This window comes from Cheilinus undulatus, linkage group 1 (genome assembly GCF_018320785.1).
Source record: "Cheilinus undulatus linkage group 1, ASM1832078v1, whole genome shotgun sequence".
Lineage (NCBI taxonomy): Eukaryota > Metazoa > Chordata > Actinopteri > Labriformes > Labridae > Cheilinus > Cheilinus undulatus.
In genome coordinates this window covers 816,340-826,141 of record NC_054865.1, presented here as the reverse complement: position 1 = coordinate 826,141, position 9,802 = coordinate 816,340, and positions in this window count along the sequence as shown.

The window sequence follows — 9,802 nt, the reverse complement described above, 5'->3', positions numbered from 1 at the left end:
CACAGCTGACAGTGATATCTGAGCAGAAACCCAGGGTCAAAGGTCAGAGGAGGTGCAGAGCTCAGAGACAAGCACAGATCTGGAGAAGACTACAGAAACATTTCTGCACCTCTGAAGGTTCCAGAGAGAACAGCGGGCTCCAGAATTCTCACATGAGGAAGTCTGGACCAACCAGGACTCTTCCACTTGGTGGTCGTGGAGTTTTTTTCAGAGGCCTTTCCTGTTCCTCTCTGAGGAGTCTTCAGCTCTCCCCTCCTCCATAAAGCCCAGATCAGTGGAGGGCTGCAGTGATGGTTGTCCTCCTAGAACTCTGTCCCATCTCCTCCAGGATCTCTGGAGCTCAGTCAGAAGGACCATCAGGTTCTTGGTCTCCTCTCTCACTAAGGTCCTTCTCCCCCGATGGTGACCAGCTCTAGAAGAGTCCTGATTGGTCAAAACTGAGAATTCTGGAGGCCATCGTTCTCTTGAGAACCTTCAGAGCAGCAGAAATGTTTCTGTAGTCTTCCCCAGATCTGTGCCTGTAAACAATCCTGTCTCCTTTCACCTTTGACCTCATGACTTGTGTCAGTAAAATGCCATTAACACTCATGTTCATTGCACTAAAAACTCTTCATACTTTTATCTCTGTGTTAAAGGGATACTTAAACATTTTGACCAATTCGTCCATTGCCATAATCCCTATAGTCTTAGTAATAGGTCTGTTACCTTCAGTTGTCGGTGCAAGCTATTTTTTGATTGGCCGAGTTCGGACCTGCTGTGCCAACTCAATGTAAGCAGATGGTATTCCGGCTTTCCCTCATCAAACTCATCAAATACACAATCCAACAACTCCAAAACGCTCTCGTGGACAAGTTGTGACCTGCACATTCACCACTCTATGAAATAATCCTGGAACATTACTAGACGGAGATGTTTTAAAGTTAAATGCAAAGCCAGAACTACACTCCAGACATGGCTGCTGCACTGTGTCACTCCGCCCAGTGGTTTACTCAAGAAATAGTTCAGAGTATTTGCTTTATGTGTCGTAATGTTACATAATTATACGTTATTATTTCATAGCGTGGTGAATGTGCAGGTCACTACTTGTCCACAAGAGCGTTTTGGAGTTGTTGGATTGTGTATTTGATGAGTTTGATGAGGGAAAGCTGAAATATCGTAAGAATCCATAACATTGGCAGAGCAGCTCCTGACCCAGCAGCGCCAATCTAAAAACAGCTTGCACCGACAACTAAAGGTAACGAACCTATTATTAAGATTATAGGAATTATGGCAATGGGCGAATTTGCTAAAATGTTGAAGTATCCCTTTAAGACGATTAAATTTAGCATTGCTGTGTGTATTTGCATGATGAAAGCGGCAAATTGTGTTCCTTTAGTCAGAGGAGGAATTGTGAAATAGAGAGGACTGCTCACTTCTTCTTTGTCCCTCTGGCACTGAGAACAAATATGATGTGGCCCTCTCAGTTGTTAAAGCTGCCCATCCCTGGATTAAACACTACCTCTGACTTTACCAACATGACAGGATGAGTTATGATGTTTTGTTCTGGTCTCAGAATGTAAAATAAAGCTCCTAATCTGAACCAGTGGGTTTTAATGTGTAAAAATGTTAAAACTCTGGCCTCAGAGAAGAACATCAGACAACTGGACTTTGGTTTTAGTTCCAAAAGTCATCAGGCATCATTTTCTTCCACAAGCTTTGTTTCCAAAGATATTTGATGCTGATTATTTCTCAGCCAAGGTTTCACTCATTTTCTTTGTCCTGGTTTAACTTTTTAAAACCCAGAACACTCAGCTGGACATGGCGACCGTCCTCCATGTTTTTCCTTTGTAGTCTCGTTTGAGTTTCTGTGAGATCTTGTGTCTGAAGATGATCCTGTAGAGTACCTAGAAAAGTTTTCACCCCTTGGATGTTTTACCCTTAAAAAAAACAGAACAAAACAAAACAAAAAAACAAAACAAAAAAAAAACAAACAAACAACCAAGGTCAATATAATTTAGCTTTTTGGACAAAAATATTTTTAAAATCACTCTTTAATGTCAAAGTGAAAAAACAGACTTCTACAAAGTCATGTCAGTTCAATAAAAATCTGTAATACAAAATCAGTGAGTGCATAAATATTCCTTCTTCTAGTCAGTCTTTAGTAGAGTCTCCTCTGTCTGCAGTCTCAGCTCTGAGTCTGTGTGGATAGGTCTCAGTCAGGATCAAACATCTGGACTCTGGAATTTTACTCCATTCTTCTTTACTCAAGCTCTGCCAGGCTGATCAGGGATCAGGAGTGAAGAGTCCTTTTTAAGTCCAGACACTAATCCTCTATTGAACTGAGGTCTGGGCTTTGATGCGGCCACTCCAGAACATTCCCCTTGTTGTCTCTAAACCATTTCTGTGAAGCTTTCTCTGGATGCTTCAGCTCATTGTCAGACTGGAAAATAAATCTTCTTCCAAGCTGATTTTCCCACATTTTTCTGCATTCATTTTCCCCTCTACCTTTACAAGCCTTCCAGGTTTGTCTGCTGAGAAGCATCCCCACAGCATGATGCTGCCACAGCGTGCTCCACAGTGGGGATGGTGTGTTTGTGGTGATGTCAGTGTTTGGCGTCTTGTCTGATGGCCTCAAAGCTCCATTCTGGTCTCATCAGGCAAAAGAACTTTCTTCCTCTTGACCATGGAGTCTCCCACAGTCCACATAGTCCATCTGTGCTGCGTTCCATCTCCACTGTAGACCGGACTGTGCCAGTTCACTCTGAGACGCGCTCCGGTGTTGGTTCCAGACCTGCTCAGGGTCCTGGCTGTTGTACCACCAACCACCACAGCCTGACTGGCTGTATGTTAGCATGATGGTGTAGTCTTTGTGATTGCCATAACTGCATCAGAGTCCAAAGAACTGGTTTAAAGTGCAAATTCTGTGCACAGATGCCCTACCCTAAACCAGAACCATCAGAACCACCATGGAGAAATGTAACAGCCAAATCCAGTGTAAGCTGCTGAAGATTCTTCCTGACATCAGAGAATTGTTAAGCTGGTACATCTCTGGTGTCAGTCTATGGCTGTGTCTGAAGCCACACACTCAATCCCTCGTCCCTATCCGCTCTATAGTCTGCAGCATATACTCCAGTATATAGTCCACTGTATAATCCACTGTATAGTCCAGTAAATAGTCCACTTTATAGTCCACTGTATAGTCCATTATACAGTCCACTGTATGGTCCCCCTATATAGTCCACTATATATTCCACTTATAATCCACTATATAGTCCACTGTACAGTCCACTATATAGTCCAATGTATATTCCACTATATATTCCAATATATAGTCCCCTGTATAGTCCGCTATATAATCCACTGTATAGTCCACTATATAACCCACTGTATAGTCCACTATATAGTTCATTGTATAGTCCACTATATTGTCCACTGTATAGTCCACTATGTAGTCCACTATATAGCCCACTGTATATTCCACAGTATAGTCCACTTTAAAGTCCGATGTATAGTCCAATATATAATCCACTATATAGTCCAGTGTATATTCCACTATATAGTCCACTGCATAGTCCCCTGTATAGTCCACTATATAGTCCACTGCATAGTCCCCTGTATAGTCCACTATATAGACCACTAGTTAGTCCACTATATAGTCCACTGTAGAGTCCATTGTAAATTCCACTGTATAGTCCACTGCATAGTCCCCTGTATAATCCACTATATAATCCACTGTATAATTCACTATATAGTCCACTGTATAATTCACTATATAGTCCACTGTATATCCCACTTTGTAGTCCACTATATACTCCACTATATAGTCCACTGTATACTCCAATGTTTAGTCTACTATATAGTCCACGATATAGTCCACTGTATAGTCCACTATATAGTCCACTGCACAGTCCCCTGTATAGTCCGCTATATAGTCCACTGGAGAGTCCACTATAAAGTCCACTATATAGTCCACTAGTTAGTCCACTATATAGTCGACTGTATATTCCACTACAAAGTCCACTGTATAGTCCCCTGTGTAGTCCACTATATAGGCCACTATATAGTCCCCTGCATAGTCCCCTTTTAGTCCACTATGTAGTTCACTGTGTATTCCACTATATATTCCACTGTATAGTCCCCAGTACAATCCACTATATAGTTGACTGTATAATCCCCTGTATAGTCCACTATATAGTCCACTAGTTAGTCAACTATAGTCGACTGTATATTCCACTATATAGTCCACGGTATAGTCCCCTGTGTAGTCCACTATATAGTCCACTATATAGTCCACTGCATAGTCCCCTGTATAGTCCGCTATATAGTCCACTATATAGTCCACTGTATATTCCACTATATAGTACACTGTAGAGTCCACTGTATATTCCACCATATAGTCCACTGTAGCATCCACTGTATATTCCACTATATAGAGTCCACTGTAGAGTCCACTTTATATTCTACTATATAGTCCACTGTATTGTCCAGTATATAGTTAACTGTATAGTTCACTATATAGTCCGCTGTATAGTCTACTGTGTATTCCACTATATAGTCCACTATATAGTCCACTATAAAGTCCACTATATAGTCCACTGCATAGTCCACTATATAGTCCACTGTGTATTCCACTATATATTCCACTGTATAGTCCATTGTATATTCCACTATATATTCCACTGTATAGTCCCCTGTATAGTCCACTATATATTTCACTATATAGTCCCCTGTATAGTCCACTATATAGTCCACTGTCTATTCCACTGTATAGTCCCCTGTATAGTCCGCTATATAGTCCACTGTAGAGTCCACTGTATATTCCACTATATAGTCCACGGTATAGTCCCCTGTATAGTCCACTATCTAGTCCACTATATAGGCCACTGAATAGTCCCTTGTGTAGTCCACTATATAGTCCACTATATAGTCCACTGCATAGTCCCCTGTATAGTCCGCTATATAGTCCACTATATAGTCCACTGTATATTCCACTATATAGTACACTGTAGAGTCCACTGTATATTCCACCATATAGTCCACTGTAGAGTCCACTGTATATTCCACTATATAGTCCACTGTAGAGTCCACTGTATAGTCCACTATATAGTCCACTGTAGCATCCACTGTATATTCCACTATATAGAGTCCACTGTAGAGTCCACTTTATATTCTACTATATAGTCCACTGTATTGTCCAGTATATAGTTAACTGTATAGTTCACTATATAGTCCGCTGTATAGTCTACTGTGTATTCCACTATATAGTCCACTATAAAGTCCACTATATAGTCCACTGCATAGTCCACTATATAGTCCACTGTGTATTCCACTATATATTCCACTGTATAGTCCATTGTATATTCCACTATATATTCCACTGTATAGTCCCCTGTATAGTCCACTATATATTTCACTATATAGTCCCCTGTATAGTCCACTATATAGTCCACTGTCTATTCCACTGTATAGTCCCCTGTATAGTCCGCTATATAGTCCACTGTAGAGTCCACTGTATATTCCACTATATAGTCCACTGTATATTCCACTATATAGTCCACTGCATAGTCCCCTGTATAGTCCACTATCTAGTCCACTATATAGGCCACTGCATAGTCCCTTGTATATTCCGCTATATAGTCCCCTGTAGAGTCCACTGTATATTCCACTATATAGTCCACTGCATAGTCCCCTGTATAGTCCACTATATAGGCAACTGCATAGTCCCATGTATAGTCCGCTATATAGTCCACTGTAGAGTCCACTGTATATTCCACTATATAGTCCACTGCATAGTCCCCTGTATAGTCCACTATATAGGCAACTGAATAGTCCCTTGTATAGTCCGCTATATAGTCCACTGTAGAGTCCACCATATATTCCAATATATAGTCCACTGTATATTCCACTATATAGTCCACTGTATGTTCCACTATATAGTCCACTGCATAGTCCCCTGTATAGTCCACTATCTAGTCCACTATATAGGCCACTGCATAGTCCCTTGGATAGTCCGCTTTATAGTCCACTGTATATTCCACTATATAGTCCACTGTATATTCCCTTGTATAGTCCACTGCATAGTCCCCTGTATAGTCCACTATCTAGTCCACTATATAGGCCACTGCTCAGTCCCTTGTATATTCTGCTATATAGTCCACTGCATAGTCCCATGTATAGTCCACTATATAGTCCACTATATAGTCCACTGTATATTCCACTATATAGTCCACTGCATAGTCCCCTGTATAGTCCACTATCTAGTCCACTATATAGGCCACTGCATAGTCCCATGTATAGTCCACTATATATTCCACTATATAGTCCACTGTATATTCCACTATATAGTCCACTGCATAGTCCCCTGTATAGTCCACTATATAGTCCACTATATAGGCCACTGCATAGTCCCTTGTATATTCCGCTATATAGTCCCCTGTAGAGTCCACTGTATATTCCACTATATAGTCCACTGCATAGTCCCCTGTGTAGTCCACTATATAGGCAACTGCATAGTCCCTTGTATAGTCCGCTATATAGTCCACTGTAGAGTCCACTGTATATTCCACTATATAGTCCACTGTATAGTCCACTATATAGTCCACTGTAGAGTCCACTGTATATTCCACTATATAGAGTCCACTGTAGAGTCCACTTTATATTCTACTATATAGTCCGCTGTATAGTCCACTGTGTATTCCACTATATAGTCCACTGTATAGTCCCCTGTATAGTCCACTATATAGTCCACTATATAGTCCACTATAAAGTCCACTATATAACCCACTGTATATTCCACTATATAGTCCACTATATATTCCACTATATAGTACACTGTAGAGTCCACTGTATATTCCACCATATAGTCCACTGTAGAGTCCACTGTATAGTCCACAGCACGACATTGCTGCAGATATTTTTTCAAAGTTTCGCTGCGAAGAGCGCACATGGTGGTGGTGCCGATTATTAAGGCAGACAGAGGAACAAAAACGTCCCCTTCTCTAACACCACCTGATATTTGTCCTCTCCTCATATCTGTCTGTAGTCAGTGCTTGTGTTTTTGCCTCATGTAGCCTCGTAGAGAGGGAGACAGGCAGCAGGCAGCCTGACACGTCCACATGAGCGCAAATGTGGCTCTCACACAGCTAGAGCTGTTTCTGAACTACCGGGACTTTATTCCAGTGAAATATTTACCAACACAGTCTCCTCTGACCTCAGACATATGACTTATAAATGCTCTGGATCAACCAGCTCACTGAAATTACTCCTCTGACCAATGTGGAACACAAACAAGTGAGCTAATCTGTGCGCTGTAGGTGAGTTAACTCCTCTCACCGCGACCCTCAGCTGTGCCTTATTACTCTTATTGATCATATTTGACATAGAATGGATGAAAAGTCAGTCCCTCCTCTTACAAACTTGGCTGGCACAGTGAATGAAACAGTGAAACTAAACAGCACTGACCTCCTGGCTGTGCATAAAAGTGCCGCATTATGCTTGGAGTGAAGGAGGGGAGGGAGAAACCTTTTATTTTCCCCTCCAATAAATATCACTGTTTATCAGAGGACAGAGAAAACACCGCAGACGATCTCAGCATGAATGTGATTTTACAATGTAAGTAATATACTGGCAACATCGTGTCGCTCCTGACATGCACAAAAAGGCGCTATTTTCTGAAATAGCCGGAAAATATTTTAAAATCTCACCCTTAGGAGTGCCTTCACGTACCCCTAGGGGTATGCGTACCCCAATTTGAGAACCACTTCTATAGAGGATTATATAGTGGACTCTAAAGAGGAGTATATAGTGGATTCTATAGTGGACTATGTAGTGGACTCTATAGAGGACTATATAGTTGACTATACATTGGACGATATAGTGGACTATATAGTGAACTATATAGTGGACTATATAGGGGATTCTATAGTGGACTCTATAGAGGATTCTATAAAGGAATATATGGTGGACTATATAGTGGACTACATAGAGAATTCCATACTGGACTATATAGTGGAATATATAGTGGACTTTATAGTGAACTCTATAGCTGACTGTATAGTGGATTCTGTAGAGGACTATATAGTGGACTATGTAGCTGACTCCATAGAGGACTATATAGTGGACTATATAGTGGACTAATTAATGGACTATACAGTGGATTCTATAGTGGACTATACAGTGGAATATGTAGTCGACTCTAGAGCGGAATATATTATGTAGTATATAGTGGACTATATAGTGGATCATGTAGTGGACTCTATAGAGGACTAATTAATGGACTATACAGTGGATTCTATAGTGGACTATATAAGGGACTTTATCGTAAACTATATAGAGGACTATATAGAGGAATATATAGTGGACTCTATAGAGGACTATATAGTGGACTATATCATGAACTATATAGCGGACACTATAGAGGACTATATAGTGGACTTTACAGTGGACTCTATAAAGGACTATATAGTGGACTATATAGTGCACTATATAGAGTAATATATAGTGGACTATATAGAGGAATATATAGTGGACTCTATGGAGGAATAAATAGTGGATTTTATAGTAGACTATATAGAGGATATATATGTTGGACACTATAGTTGACTATTTAGAGGAATATATAGTGGACTATATAGTGGACTACTAAAGGACTATATGTTGGACTATATAGTGGACTATTTAGAGGACTATATAATGGACTATATCATTAACTTTATAGCGGACACTATAGAGGACTATATAGTGGACTTTACAGTGGACTCTATAAAGGACTATATAGTGGACTACATAGTGAACTTTATAGAGGACTATATAGTGGACTATATAGTGGACTCTATAAAGGGCTGTACATTGGATTCTATAGTGGACTATAAAGTGAACTATATAGTAGACTATATAGTGGACTAGTGGACTGTATAGAGGAATATATAGTGGACTATATAGAGGAATATATAGTGGACTATATAGTGGACTCTATGGAGAAATATATAGTGGACTATATAGAGGAATATATAGTGGACTCTATAGTGGACTATATAGAGGAATATATATAGTGGACTATGTAGTGGACTCTAGAGAGGTAAATATAGTGGACCATATAGTGGACTCTATAGAGGATTATATAGTGGACTATATAGTAGACTCTATAAAGGAATATATAGTGGACTATATAATGCACTATATAGAGGAATACATAGTGGACTAAATAGAGGAATATATAGTGGATTTTATAGTGGACTATCTCGAGGATATATATGTTGGACACTATAGTTGACTATAAAGAGAAATACATAGTGGACTATATAGTGGATTCTATAGTGGACTATATAGTGGACTTTATCGTGAACTATATAGAGGACTACATATTTGACTATATAGTGGACTATATAGTGAACTATATAGTGGACTTTACAGTGCACTCTATAGAGGACTATATAGTGGACTATATAGTGGACTTTATAGAGGACTATATAGAGGAATATATAGTGGACTTTACAGTGGACTCTATAGAGGACTATATAGTGGACTTTACAGTGGACTCTATAGAGGACTATATAGTGGACTATATCATGGACTATATAGTGGACTATATAGAGGACTATATAGTGGACTTTACAGTGGACTCTATAAAGGACTATATAGTGAACTACATAGTGGACTTTATAGAGGACTATATAGTGGACTATATAGTGGACTATATAGAGGAATATATAGTCGACTTTACAGTGGACTCTGTAGAGGACTATATAGTGGACTTTACAGTGGACTCTACAGTGGACTATATAGTGGACTATATCGTGGATGATATAGTGGACTCTATAGAGGA